We start from the raw sequence: 13,224 nt of genomic DNA on the forward strand, positions 1-13,224 counted from the left end.
GCTGAATCCAACATTAGGTAGTGTCCAGTGTTGTGGGTCATGATGCTAAAAACATCTGTGTGTAAGTCTTACATAGCTCTATGTTTTCATTTCTCACGGTTAGATATCAAGAGTATAATTGCTGGGTCATACACTAAATTATGTTAAAGTGAACTGCAAAAGTGTTTTCCAAAGTGGTTGTGTCATTTTACACCGATACCAGCACAGTAGGAGAACTCCCATTTCTCCACATCCTAACGTTTTTATTGCCCATCTCTTTTATTATAGTCACTCTAGTGGCTATGAGATGATATCTCATTGTGGTTTTCATTTCATAATAACAAATGATATTGAGCATCTTTTCATATGCTTATTAGTTATTCTTATATCTTCTTTTGTGAAGCATCTATTCAAATCCTTCAGTTTTTTTGATTGGCTTTTTTATCTTATTACTTTCAAGGTACAAGGGTTCTTTTATATTCTGAATACAAATCTCTTATCAGATATGTATTTTGTCTTTTGACTATTAATGAGTCTTGGCATAGAGTCTTTGGTTTATTCTGCTTGGAGATTTCTCACTACTTGAATCTTTAGGTTTATGTTTTTTTCCAAGTTTGAGAAAGTTTTTAGCTCTCATTCCTGGAATACTTTTCAACATGCTCTCTTATTTCCTGGGATTCCAATGACATGAATATTATATCTTTTGTTTTAGTCCATCATGTCTCTGAGACTAATTCCCCCCCACCCAAGTCTCTTTTCTCTGTTTTTCATATTAGGTTTTCTACTATACTATCTTCAAGTTCATGAGTTCTTTCCTCTGTCAGTCTTCATTATGGCATTGAGTTATGTCCACCTACTGAGTTTTTTATTTCAGTTGTATTTTTTAACTCTAAAATTTCCATTTGCTTTCTTTTTCTTTACATTATCTTTTTTTTTTTTTTTGCTGAGATTATTTTTTCATTTGCTTTGGCATATTTATAATTGTTTATTAAAGAAGTTTTATGATGACTGCTTAAAAATTTTTGTCAGTTAATTCTAGCATCTATGTCATATGGGTATTGGTGTTTGTTGGTCTTATTTAATTTGAGATCTTCCCTGTTCTTGCTATAAAGAGTGATTTTGGATTGAAACCTTGGATTGTTACATTAGAAGCCTTAAGATCTTGTTTAGACCTTGTGTTTTTATCATACTTCCTCTGCTATTCCTCCAGGAGGTACAGGGAATATCCCCTTGTTACTGTCATGTGAAGGAGGAAGCCCAGGTCCTTTACTTGGTCTTCTGTGACGCCTGGTTGAGGAGGGGCCCCTTTGTAGACAGAAATGGAATTCAGGGCCTCAAGGAGGGCTCCACTGATATCCTGGCTGGGAAGGGGCAAGGTACCTCTTTCTTTAGAGGTCCCCATGTGGCCTCTGTGGACACTGTGGGAAGGTGGCCTTGTGATTGCTGACTTTCCACTAGCCCTCTCTGATACCACCCCTGTGAGGGGGAAGTAGGGCTGTCTCAGCACCGCCTGGTAGAGATGAAAGTCCAGGCTCCCCACATGTTCTTCCCTGATACTGGGAAGTAGGGAGACTACTCATTACTGTCCAGCATGAAATAAATTTCTGGCTCCCCCTTGGCCTTCTCTGACATGACTCTAATAGCAGGCTATAAAGAGGCTCCCCCAGACTCCTAAGGTAGAAGTCCAAGATCTGCCCTTGGCCTTCACCAGCCCAGCAGTAGGGATGAGACTGTAATTTTTTTCTGTGGTATTCAGCTGGAGTCAAGGGGATTTTTCTGAAAGTTTTTGGCTTCCTAGGCTGCTGTTTTCTTGACCCCTTGGCTAGAGCTTTGCTTGGGACTATTTTGTCTGCGAGTACTGGAGTTCTCACAGTAGCCAGAGTCTCCAAGTCAGAGAGGAGGCAAAACGAAAATCCTGGGAACTCACTATTGTGTTGTTTCTTGCATGCTGAGATCCCTAGACAGTCTACCTTTCCTTCTACCTCTCTATTTCCTTATGTCTGTTTTATTTTTAAATTTCTATTTATTATTTATTTATTTATTTAAAAAGATTTTATTTATTTACTTGAGAGAGAGAAAGCATGAGAGGGGAGAGGGTCAGAGGAAGAAGCATACTCTCTGCTGAGCAGGGAGTCCGATGTGGGACTCCATCCCAATCTGGGGACTCCAGGATCATGACCTGAGCCAAAGGCAGTCACTTAACCAACTGAACCACCCAGGCGCCCCCTTATGTCTGTTTTATATATAACATCTAAGATTTCCAGTTGTTTTTAGTGAAGAACAATGAAAAGTACATCTTATTCCATGCTCCCTCAAGCAGAAGTCATCAGAATCTTTTGAAGGAGTGTCACATGATTTTCCCCTACTCATACACGCAAGCTCTCACTGTCCTTCTCAAAAAAAAAAAAAAAAAAAAAGGAAATAAGAGAGATAATGGCAGCACAAATGAATAATCAATTCTAACTCATGGGATCAGGGGTCTCTTATACATTAGTTATAATATACATTAATTTTTATACATTAGGCACAGTAGTCACGGCACCTAGGATCCACAATACTTTGAGCGACTTATGCAAAGATTTTAATTTCTTCTAAAACTAGCAAATGGACTTGTAGTCAGAAAAAAAATTAATATATATTATTAAATTCAGTTTTATACCATCTAATTATAAAATATAAATTTAAAAAAATTTTTAAATAGAGAAAGGGGTCTCCAGAGGAAACTTGCTTAGAGTCCAAAGAAGTAATAACCCAGCTCTAGTTGAGACAAAGTTAAGGAAAGATTTCCTAGAAGAGATGGCTGTTCAAGTTGATTAAAATAAACGTAGGAGGATAAGAGAAGCATTTAAGCTAAAAGGAGCAGCAGGAGCAAAGTTTCCAAAGATATGAATCAGCCTAACAGTTGAGAAACTAAAAACAAAGACTGGGTCAAATGTATGAAAACCAGGATGAGCTACCAAAATGTATGTACTTATAACTCTGTATTATGACAAACTGTTGCCAGCAGAGTACCTCAAGAACAAGAAATACAAGATAGCCCATTTCCATATTAGATAGGAACATAGGGAAAAAGGGGAACATTGACAAACAACACTGTGTCCTGGTAATACATTCAGACAGGGCTCCTATTTCTAGGCAGCTAAGTATATCATAAATCAGAGGTGTCCAATGAAGGGATCAATGCCTTCTCATATGTTTCCACTGGTTTTTCCACATAATTTCCTCTTGTTTATGAGAAGTGTTACAATTCCTAATCAACCCAGGACAAATACAAAAATAATTACTGATTACAGAGTATCTGTTTTAGTGATTCTAAAAGTGGATCGTGATGGAACATGGTCACAGTCAGATGGGGATAAACTTGACTTTTAAGGTTTGCAAAATTGGCTCCAGCTGACCAGGCGAGGAAGCTACAAAGGACAAAAAATGTCCTTGAGAAATAGGCACCATGACTCAGTGGGCCTTTCTGCCCAGCTATGATGAGAATCTAAAATTGCAAGTGGCCAGGGACCAAAGACATAGCCTGTGGTCATTCTCAGTAGCCTAGAGTCCATTATTTTAGGGAAGTGAGAGCTTTCTCTTTTGACAGAGACCATTTTGGGCTAATTTTGCTGAAAAATGTCATGGCTCCCATCAAAGTGAGGATAATGTGAATTAATGAAGTTCACATAGGGAACAACAATAAGGACACCAAAAATGGTGCCCTTCTGAGGAAGCCAAGAATTCTTCACTCTGAGGACACAATTATTTAGGACACAATTATTCACAGTGTTTGTGAACCCTGTCAATATTGATATTGTAGGTCAGATAATTCTTTGTTGTGCAGGGCTGTCCTGAGCATTGTTTAGTCAACATATTTAGTTACATCCCTGGCTTCGAGCCATGAGATGTCAACAATAGCAACCCCTTCCCAAATGATCGACAACAAAAAGGTTTACAGACATTGCCAAATATCCCCTTCCAGAGGGGAGTAAAGTATGGGGAGTGATGGCCTCTGGGAGAGAAACACTAATTTAGGAGGCTTGACTGCAGAGCTCCTAGAACATGAGAATTTTTGGGCTGATGAGGAACTTGCTTCACCTGGGATAAAGGACATAGTTTTGCCCAAGGGGACAAACCTAATCCTGCTTAGTACCCAACAGAGGAATTTTGTAATTTTTTTTTTTTTTTGCTTATTACCATATGGTATGGGATCTCAAAAAAGGAGTGTTGAAAACAAGCTTAAACAACCTTAAAATAGCTCTGGAGGGATTTTGTTTCCAACTAAGAGAAAGCAACTGAGACTGGATTTCACACCTGACAACTAAAACATACAGACAAAAATAAATAGACAATGATATTCAAGGCATTGGACATAGGGAATACAGGGCAGTGATCCCTAAAAGATGAGAACAGAGGTGAGCCCTATGACTGCCCTAGCTTATTGCCTGGAGAGTCTTCAGGCCATGGTGGAGAAGAGGAGCCTAGAAAAGCAGCCAGTGGTCTCCCTGAATAGGCAGAGATGAGAATGAGGAGGGAGCCCAGGCAACTGGAGTTCACAAGGCAGAGGACAGAGAAGAGAACAGTGCAGAGAGAGAGCAGTTGCTCTGCAGAGGGTCCCTTTTGAGTCTTCAGCAGACTTCCGGTGAGCATGAATGGAAAGTACCCAAGGCCCAAGAGAAACCATCCAGAGGGATTAGAACAAATAATCACCAGGGCTCATACATGGCCAAGAATACTTTCTGTTTCCCACCAAGACAGACTCTCAACTCACTAGACAGCAAGTAGAGGGACTTCAGTGTTGGTTAATTAATAACCAATATGAAAACGTTTCTCATCCAGGAATCACAAGTGGCACCGAGAAGTACTCCTTGTAGAGTATTATTGTTTTTTTTTTTCCTTTCTTTCATGTGTCTTTTACAGAATACTAAATATTTTATTTTTATTTTTTTAATTTTTAAATTTATTATTATTATTTTTAATAAACATATAATGTATTTTTATCCCCAGGGGTACAGGTCTGTGAATCACCAGGTTTACACACTTCACAGCACTCACCAAAGCACATACACTCCCCAATGTCCATAACCCCACCCCCCTTCTCCCGACCCCCCTCCCCCCAGCAACCTTCAGTTTGTTTTGTGAGATTAAGAGTCACTTATGGTTTGTCTCCCTCCCGATCCCATCTTGTTTCATTTATTCTTCTCCTACCCCTCAAATCCCCCATGTTGCACCTCCACTTCCTCATATCAGGGAGATCATGTGATAGTTGTCTTTCTCCGATTGACTTATTTCACTAAGCATGATACCCTCTAGTTCCATCTACGTTGTCGCAAATGGCAAGATTTCATTTCTTTTGATGACTGCATAGTATTCCATTGTGTACATATACCATATTTTATTTATCCATTCATCTGTTGATGGACATCTAGGTTCTTTCCATAGTTTGGCTATTGTAGACATTGCTGCTATAAATATTTGGGTGCACATGCCCCTTTGGATCACTATGTTTGTATCTTTAGGGTAAACACCCAGTAGTGCAGTTTTTGGGTCATAGGGTAGTTCTATTTTAAACTTTTTGAGGAACCTCCATGCTATTTTCCAGAGTGGCTGTACCAGCTTGCATTCCCACCAACAGTGTTGGAGGGTTCCCCTTTCTCCACATCCTCACCAGCATCTGTCATTTCCTGACTTGTTAATTTTAGGCACAGAATACTAAATATTTATTGAGAGCCTAGGCCACTGAGTGGTAGGCTTTCCCCAGATATCAGGGGTCACAGAGCCAAGAATACATGCCAGCACGATCTGTAACTCAGGTCATGTCAAAGGCATCTCAGACATGAGTTTTACCACATTGAACATAATGGAACTTTCTAGAAATTCCTCAAAATTAGGTTTGTGTAAGATTAAAATAAGATTAGGTTTGTTTACAAAGGGAGAACAATAGGAAAATACATAGAAATAATTGTATGTAGCCCAACTCTTAATGAGAGGTAAGGGCGGATGCAGAAGAGGAGAAATTAAGGGGTCAGAAACAGTGAGTTGTGAGAATTTCATTTGATTCCACAGCACTCAGGGTGAGCCCAATCCAGCTCATCTTTAACACATGTTAAAACAGTCTTTAACTTCCTTGGTGGCACTGAACTACCCCTCACTGTTCTGGACCATTTCTATTTAGTACATTATCTCCAATCAGGATCACAGTTTGAATTTAATTTCCCAAAGCTGGAAAACCGATTTCTTTTCTTTCAGTTCTTTCTCTTTCCCCCTCCCCCTCTACCATCTCCTCCTTCTCTTTCTTTTTAGAGCAACAAAGACATGAAGGGACAGGAACAAACTGAATGGGTTGTAGATTTCATCATAAGATGGTATGTGAATGGGTTGTATGATTTCATCATAAGATGGTATGTGATTTAGGAACGCACTTCTTAGCCTTTGAAGATAAATTCTTTACTCTGTTCAATTTTAGAGATGCTTTTCAAAGCTTGTGAGGAGTGACAATGTAAAGTCCCTACATAATAGGAGAGTGGCTTTGGCACTCCCTTTTTCCTCCGGGCTCTTCTCCGCACAATGTCTCCCAGCTAGAGCCACAGTCCAGCCCTTGAACTATCCCATAATAAGGCAGGGAAATACAAAGTGCATAAAACCCACAAACCAGGGAAATCTAGATGAGAGTCAAATCTTTACAAAATATCTGGGCCCTCACACTGTTCTTGATAACTTTTCAGACCCAGGAATAATTCCAGGTTCCCTCTGGGCTCCTATGCTACATGGCCTGGTCCATATGACCAGTCGTCAACTTTGTCCCTACTGCTTAAATCTGATGACTCACCCTCCTGGTACCTCAGTCTCTCTCCAGGCCTGCATTCCTGCCTGGAATTCCTTCCTCACTCAGTGACTCAATTGCCCCATTTATCTTGGTGGGTCCTCTGAACCTGCCAGGATGCCTGGTTCACCCTTCAGCCATAAGCCTGAATGTATAGTCTGCAAGACAGCCGCTGCCCCTTGTCACCAGAGTATCATTGGACATGTAGGGTTCTCTGCTGCTGGACCTCTCACAACTGAAGCGAAGGCTGCCTGGCTGATATCTCAGCTGGCTCTAGCCTTTTGATTCTGTCAAACCTCTTCAGTCCCATTTTGCAACAATCTCCACCCTGGGCCCACTCCTAGCCTTTCTATACTCCAGTCACTCTGTTTCCACCACATGCCGAGCCCTTTCTCACCTCTGGGCCTCCTCACACACTGCCTCACAGAACACTCTTCCTTCTTCCATATTTGCCTAGTAAATGTCTGCCCCTCCTTCAGATCTAATTAATTAAATGCCATTTTCAATGGGAACGTTTCCTTAACTGCGCTGATGGGTTCAGTTCTATTACGTACTTTCTTCATGCTCCTTCGTAGTATTTATTGGGCAATTCTTTTATGTCTGTCCCTTCTCCAGACTGTTGATCAGCTTTGCTTCATGTGGCCAAGGCCATGTTTGCCAGTCTTGCTCAACTGTAACCTTAGTACCTTGTACGGGACATGGCACATGGCTGCACAGTAAATGTTAACATTGACTATATGCCCAAACTGCCCAGCTCCAGTGACTGATTTCACATCTGCCCGGGGTCAGTTCTTTAGCTCCTCATCCTAACTAGGTCTTGGGTCTATCCTTTTTAGGTTTTGCATGAACTCAGCAATATGGTACTACTGTAGGTTTTGGGTCAATCCCTTTCTCCCACTAACTAGTTAAGACTCACTATACTTATTCCCAAAGAACGATGAAAAATAGTGATTTTGAAGTCCTAGAAATCAAAATGTAAACAAGAAAACATCTCACCATGTAAAATGGAAAGGGGGAAATTATTCCACTTGAATTCTACTTCTGAGTCTTTGGTTGTTAAAAAAAAAAACAAAAAACTTGAAAATAAAATCACTTTAGACTGCTGCTTTAAAGGTGTATGCCTTAATTAAATATCACAAGAGTTAAAAGTTGTATTGAAAAGAGAGGGAGCCAAAGTCCACCTAGAAGCAAACCATCTCAGGTAGAGACTAGGCTTTTACAAATAACAAGGAGCACAAGGGTGATGTCAAGCACAGAGCTCAGCGGGTGAACTGAAGCAGTTGGGAGGAAAGCAGAGAGCACGCTAATGTCTAAATGGTTGATTAGAAGGGGTACCCTGGATCACTGGGCAGAGCTAGAACATTGGGGCTGGTTTGCTGAATGTCAAGCTGAAGATTTTAGAGTCTTCACATACCCTTTGGCTTATAGGATGTGAGATGGACAGTGGTGGGTGAATGCTGGAGTTAGGAAGACCTGTTAGAGACAACTGTCTTCTAGTTGAGATGGGATTAGAACCATGCAAGAGCTGGCTTTAATCCAGGTTTTAGACTTTCCAGATGATCAGGAAGGAGAGGTAAATAGGAGCCCCTTTTGGTATGTTGGTATGTGGACTTCTCTACAGTAGCCTAGAAGAGAATTTGTTAAATGTTAGGGTCAGAGGGACCAGAGTGCCCTTTCAGACTTCGTAGTCACTGGTTCCTCAACATTCCTCTTTGAATTCTGTTCTGGTTTGCAACTCCTGGGCTACAGTGGTTTCTAATGTTCCAACCAATGGCATCACTAATTAAGTGGAGAGAAAAGAAGAAGATCAAGACCAAAGTGCAAACTTCTTGGAGAAGAGAGGAAATGCTCCTATAGACTAGAATTCTAAAGAAGCACAGGAAAGTCTTTTGGGGGTGTGGTGTTTCCAGGATATTAGACAACACTTTATGGTCTTGCCTGCAAGGATGTATGTCACAAACTGTTCTGAGCAGTGGGGAGTCTGTGATTCTGTTGTTCTGCCAAGCAAGGCTGCATTTTCCAATTTAAAGCTAAGCTGCCCAAGAGCCAAGCTGTTTGTTTTTCAGAAGAGAAGATAGGAAGAGAGACAGAGACAGACAGAGACAGAGAGAGAGAATATGAATGTGTGTGTGAGAGACAGAGAAAAAGAAACAGAAAGACAGAGGGATCCATGAGTTAAGATACCAGATCTATCCTCATGCCAACTCTCTGGAACAGAGTGGTTTTTATTTTTGTCATTAGATTTTCAATGCTTGGGCACCCTCAGAAATCACTGCCAGAAGTCTCTATGCCCTCATGACAGGGTAATTAATTAGCTCTGTTGGATCCTGTTGGTTCTCACAGGAGACAGGAAATAGAAGCAAGAGGAATTCCCTCTCACCAAGGGAGGTTTCAGAGGAGGATTAGAAAACACTGGTGTGAGCCTTGATTTGCCCACAGTCGGGGAGGATCTGAGCAGTCTGAGGAGGATTGCATTTAATCAGTGACTGAACCAGCCTTAGAATTTTGAATGAGTAGAATAATAATGATAACACTGCCCATTAGTCTCCTTGATAAACATCTATTGGGAAGGTTGTTCAGGGTACACGGAGTGATGTGGGAGAACAGGACAAGAATGCATATGGTGAAGTGGTCAGTGGTCACCTGCTGTCATCTATCTGGACAGGAGGAGAAGGTGGTGTGGGGTAGCCTGCGGCGCTAGAGACACACAGGTGAGTAAAGTCAAGGGATAATCAGAAGAACAACTAAGATTTAGTAATCAGCTAAAGTGAGAGTGCTAGGAATGTTGAAATGTTTTTCTACCATGTTTAAATCCCTCAAGCTAAAATACTCATCTTTCTCTTGCCATCTCCAGTAGTGATGAGCAGCTTTCTGTTTACCCTCCTGTCCAGTCACCTGCAGCCTCCTCTTCAGCCTTCCCTCGTGAATCCCCATTGTGTTCTCTGAGCCTTCATGTGGCCCAGAATCAGACAGGCTGTTCTTGAGAATCGCCTCACAATACCTCCTTTTAAAATGCCACACTTAAAGAACAACAAAACCAATACCTTATTATAAATGTATTCCCCAAATAACTTGGGATTCCTAAATTTTAACAAATGCCCTTCCTTTTTTTTTTCTCTTTCTTTCTTTCTTTTTCTTTCTATTTATTTATTTTTTTTTTGGCTTTCTAGCTCCTACATATCTGTCAAGACACAATTCAGTGTTAGCCTCTTCCAGGAAGACTTCCTAGTTTAGTCAGTCAGCAATTCACAACAGTCATGCTTTGATCCACCAATCAGCCATGCATATTTACTATCTGAGCACTGATTTGGTGTTTAATCACAAGGAACATTAAATCATCAATGACAGGAAGGGACAAGGCAATCTTAGACACTTCTTAGTCCATGAGCCATTTGTGTTCGCATGTTGTCTCTCAGACTCTAACGTTTTCAATTAACTTTCTATGGGCACGTGGGTTGTCTTTATGTCAGATTATCAATTGCTAAGAGCAATGGGACTTTAAGTCTTTGTAACGCCCACAGCAGCTGGCACAGTGCCAAATGACAATGAATGGAAATAGTTATGGCTGTTCCAAAGAGAATGTGGAAAGGTGGCTGAGTTTGCCTCAGTTCCACCTCCCCCTCCTCTCCCTTCCCGCTCTCTACAGCAAAGCCCCACTGGGCATTGAGTAGACAGTCAGCAAAAACTGGCTATAGTAGAGTTGTCATGTCTTTAAAAGACCCTGTAATTAAAGCATAGCCAATTCACAGTGTTACCAGAAGGAAAATGAATGAAAAATCAAAGTACTCACACAATTGCAGATCAAGAGTTTTACCTGTCCTTTCGCTAAAATTACTAACAAAACAAAACTCACTAAAAAACAAAAAACCAACCCAAAACACAAAGTACTTGAGTTTTTCTTTTCTTTTTCTCTTCCTATTTTTAGTGGGAACATTTATAAAGGTGTCAAAGGGCCAGGATCTAAGGGATGAAGACAAAAGCTAAGTTTATACAGCATTGATTTACTCATTAAGTATGGACAACAACCCTGTGAAATAGATTTGATTATGAACTGTATTTTGATACAAAAGCAGACAGTTACAAAAAGTTTAAGCAGAGTGCCCAGGATCACACAGCTGGTAAGTGTCAAAGTTGAGATTTAAAATCTAGGCGTCTGACTGCAAAGGTTGTGCACTGAGTATGTCAATTTCTTCTCCAGAAAAACGAAAAAAGAAGCAAAGGGCTTAATCCACTTCCCTGGTCATCAGCCTTCTGGCTAATGGATAGCTCACTCTCTGATGCACTGGAGCTTTTTAGAGTCTAATAAAGATCCAGGGATTGTGATTCCCTGATATAACCCTCAGTTTTCCCTAATTTTAAGGGAACTGCCACAAGTCGTGAATCAAGATACATTCAGTGACTATACTTGGGAGACCTCTCATTCTTTTCTATCCCACTGAAACTCCATACTTCATAGGACTGTAAAATCATTCCAGGGATCTGATGTTATTTTGGCCCAATCAGGAATTGGTTAGTCTAAGTTAACCCTGCAAAAGGCACATGTTCACTGAAGGACCATGCTGATATCTATGAAAAAACTTTGGGATGAATTAACACTTGAAGTTAACACAAGTTCCACTTGTTCTAACACAACATCGTTTCTCTCTGCGGTTTGCTAGCTTATGACCCACAGAGTCTGGAGAGGTTTGCTGCCCACCTAATGCATCAGCCTGATGTTACTATAGTGCTAGCAGGATGGCAGGATTTCCTCCCTGGGTCAGCATCAACTTGTATCACCTACATCAGTGTAATTTTACATCTAGATGAAGAAACCCCATTTCCATGGGCTGGAGTGCTAGTTTTACAGTCTGGCAGGAATGGCTCTATGGTATGGAAACAAGTAAGTAGGTTAAGTTCCCATGACTTGCTATGTTTGCCTATCCTTTCGCACTGGTGTGGGTGTATTGGGGTAATTGCCGTGAGGGGTGAAGTGCACCGTGTATGTAGCGTTTAGAATGTGCCAGATTGTTCTGTAAACATCTGTTGAATGTAAACATCTGTGAGTTTACACTCACACTTATAGTGCCAGCTTCTGTCTTTGCCCTTCAGACACGACTGATTAGGAGGAAACTAGGCTATTCTGCTTAACAAGGAGGGACCATTTGTAGAGAACATGAGCAATACTTAAACATTTTCCTTACTCATATAGATAAAAAGATTATTAATTACTCAGCTGTGGCTAGTTCACAGGACACACAATTTGTTCCTATCTATTTTCAGAAAAGCTTTTAGGTTCAAAAAGGAGTTGACTTCACATTTTTCCCCCCCTCGCAGAGAAATCACAAAGCAGTCAAGGAGGTAGCAGTGTGCAGGCTACGTGTTGGCTTTGGGGGCTTTAGAAGGAGGAAATTCATTCTTGAGATTGGAGGAGAAATGTGGATAATGAGATAAAGGGAGTGATGAACCAAACAACAAGAAAAATTAAAAGGCACTTGTGGGTTCTGCTTGAAGCCCTTAATTAACTACATTCTCCACAACACAGAGCCAAGCTATTTGGGCAACCAGGAAAATACAAGAGCATGTAGAGTTCAGTGATGAGTCAATGCTGGCCAAGTACTGTCAAGCCCCAAATATTCTAGAAGCCTCCAAAGCAAAAATCAAAAGCCATGATGAGCCTGAAGCCAGAATACCCTAAACTCCTAAACTTAATAAACAAGTGAATCTAATTTCCTCAAGTTTAACATGGCAGACTAAGAAAACTTTGCCACAATAGCTCTAGAAGAGGGGAAGAGATGTGCACCCATGCTGTTAGCACAAAACTCTCAACTTCTTTCTTAAATAAAGCCAACCACAATTTCATTTGCATTTCCCCCTCCCGCCCCCTACTGGAAGCCAGGCACTTTTGTCACTGCTCTGTAGATGAGCCCAAACAGTTTCTAACCGAAGTTTTTTATTTAAGGCCTTTAAATTGGCACATCTGGGTGCAACCCAAATCTTACATCAACTTTGTGTTAGCACAAAGGCAAGGCAGGAGGTAGTCCTGCAGCTTGAAAGTAGAGAATACAGTTGGCCTGTGTTTAATCATGCAAACACACCTGGCTGAAAACAAAAATTGCAACCAACAGAAAGATTGTTTACTGGGTACCCAGTACCATACGCTAGAACATGGACTAACTTTTTATACCTTCATTCCAGTTCTTTAAGGAAGATATTCTTTTAACCTCATTTTATAGTTGAGGGTATTGAGGCTCAGTGAGGTTAGGTAACTTGCCTCAGGATGGCTACGAGGTTAACAGGTACTAAAGCTAGAACATAAACAAGGTCCACTGGACTCCATGCCACCATGTTGGTTCCTCATCCTACACAGTGCTTACCCAGGAGAGCCAGGTTATTGCTATTTTGGGAGAATAGATATTGAACTATTTACCCTAAAGGATTAGTATGCATTAAATGTTCATAAT

The sequence above is a fragment of the Neovison vison genome, chromosome 9 (assembly GCF_020171115.1).
Source record: "Neovison vison isolate M4711 chromosome 9, ASM_NN_V1, whole genome shotgun sequence".
Taxonomy (NCBI): domain Eukaryota; kingdom Metazoa; phylum Chordata; class Mammalia; order Carnivora; family Mustelidae; genus Neogale; species Neogale vison.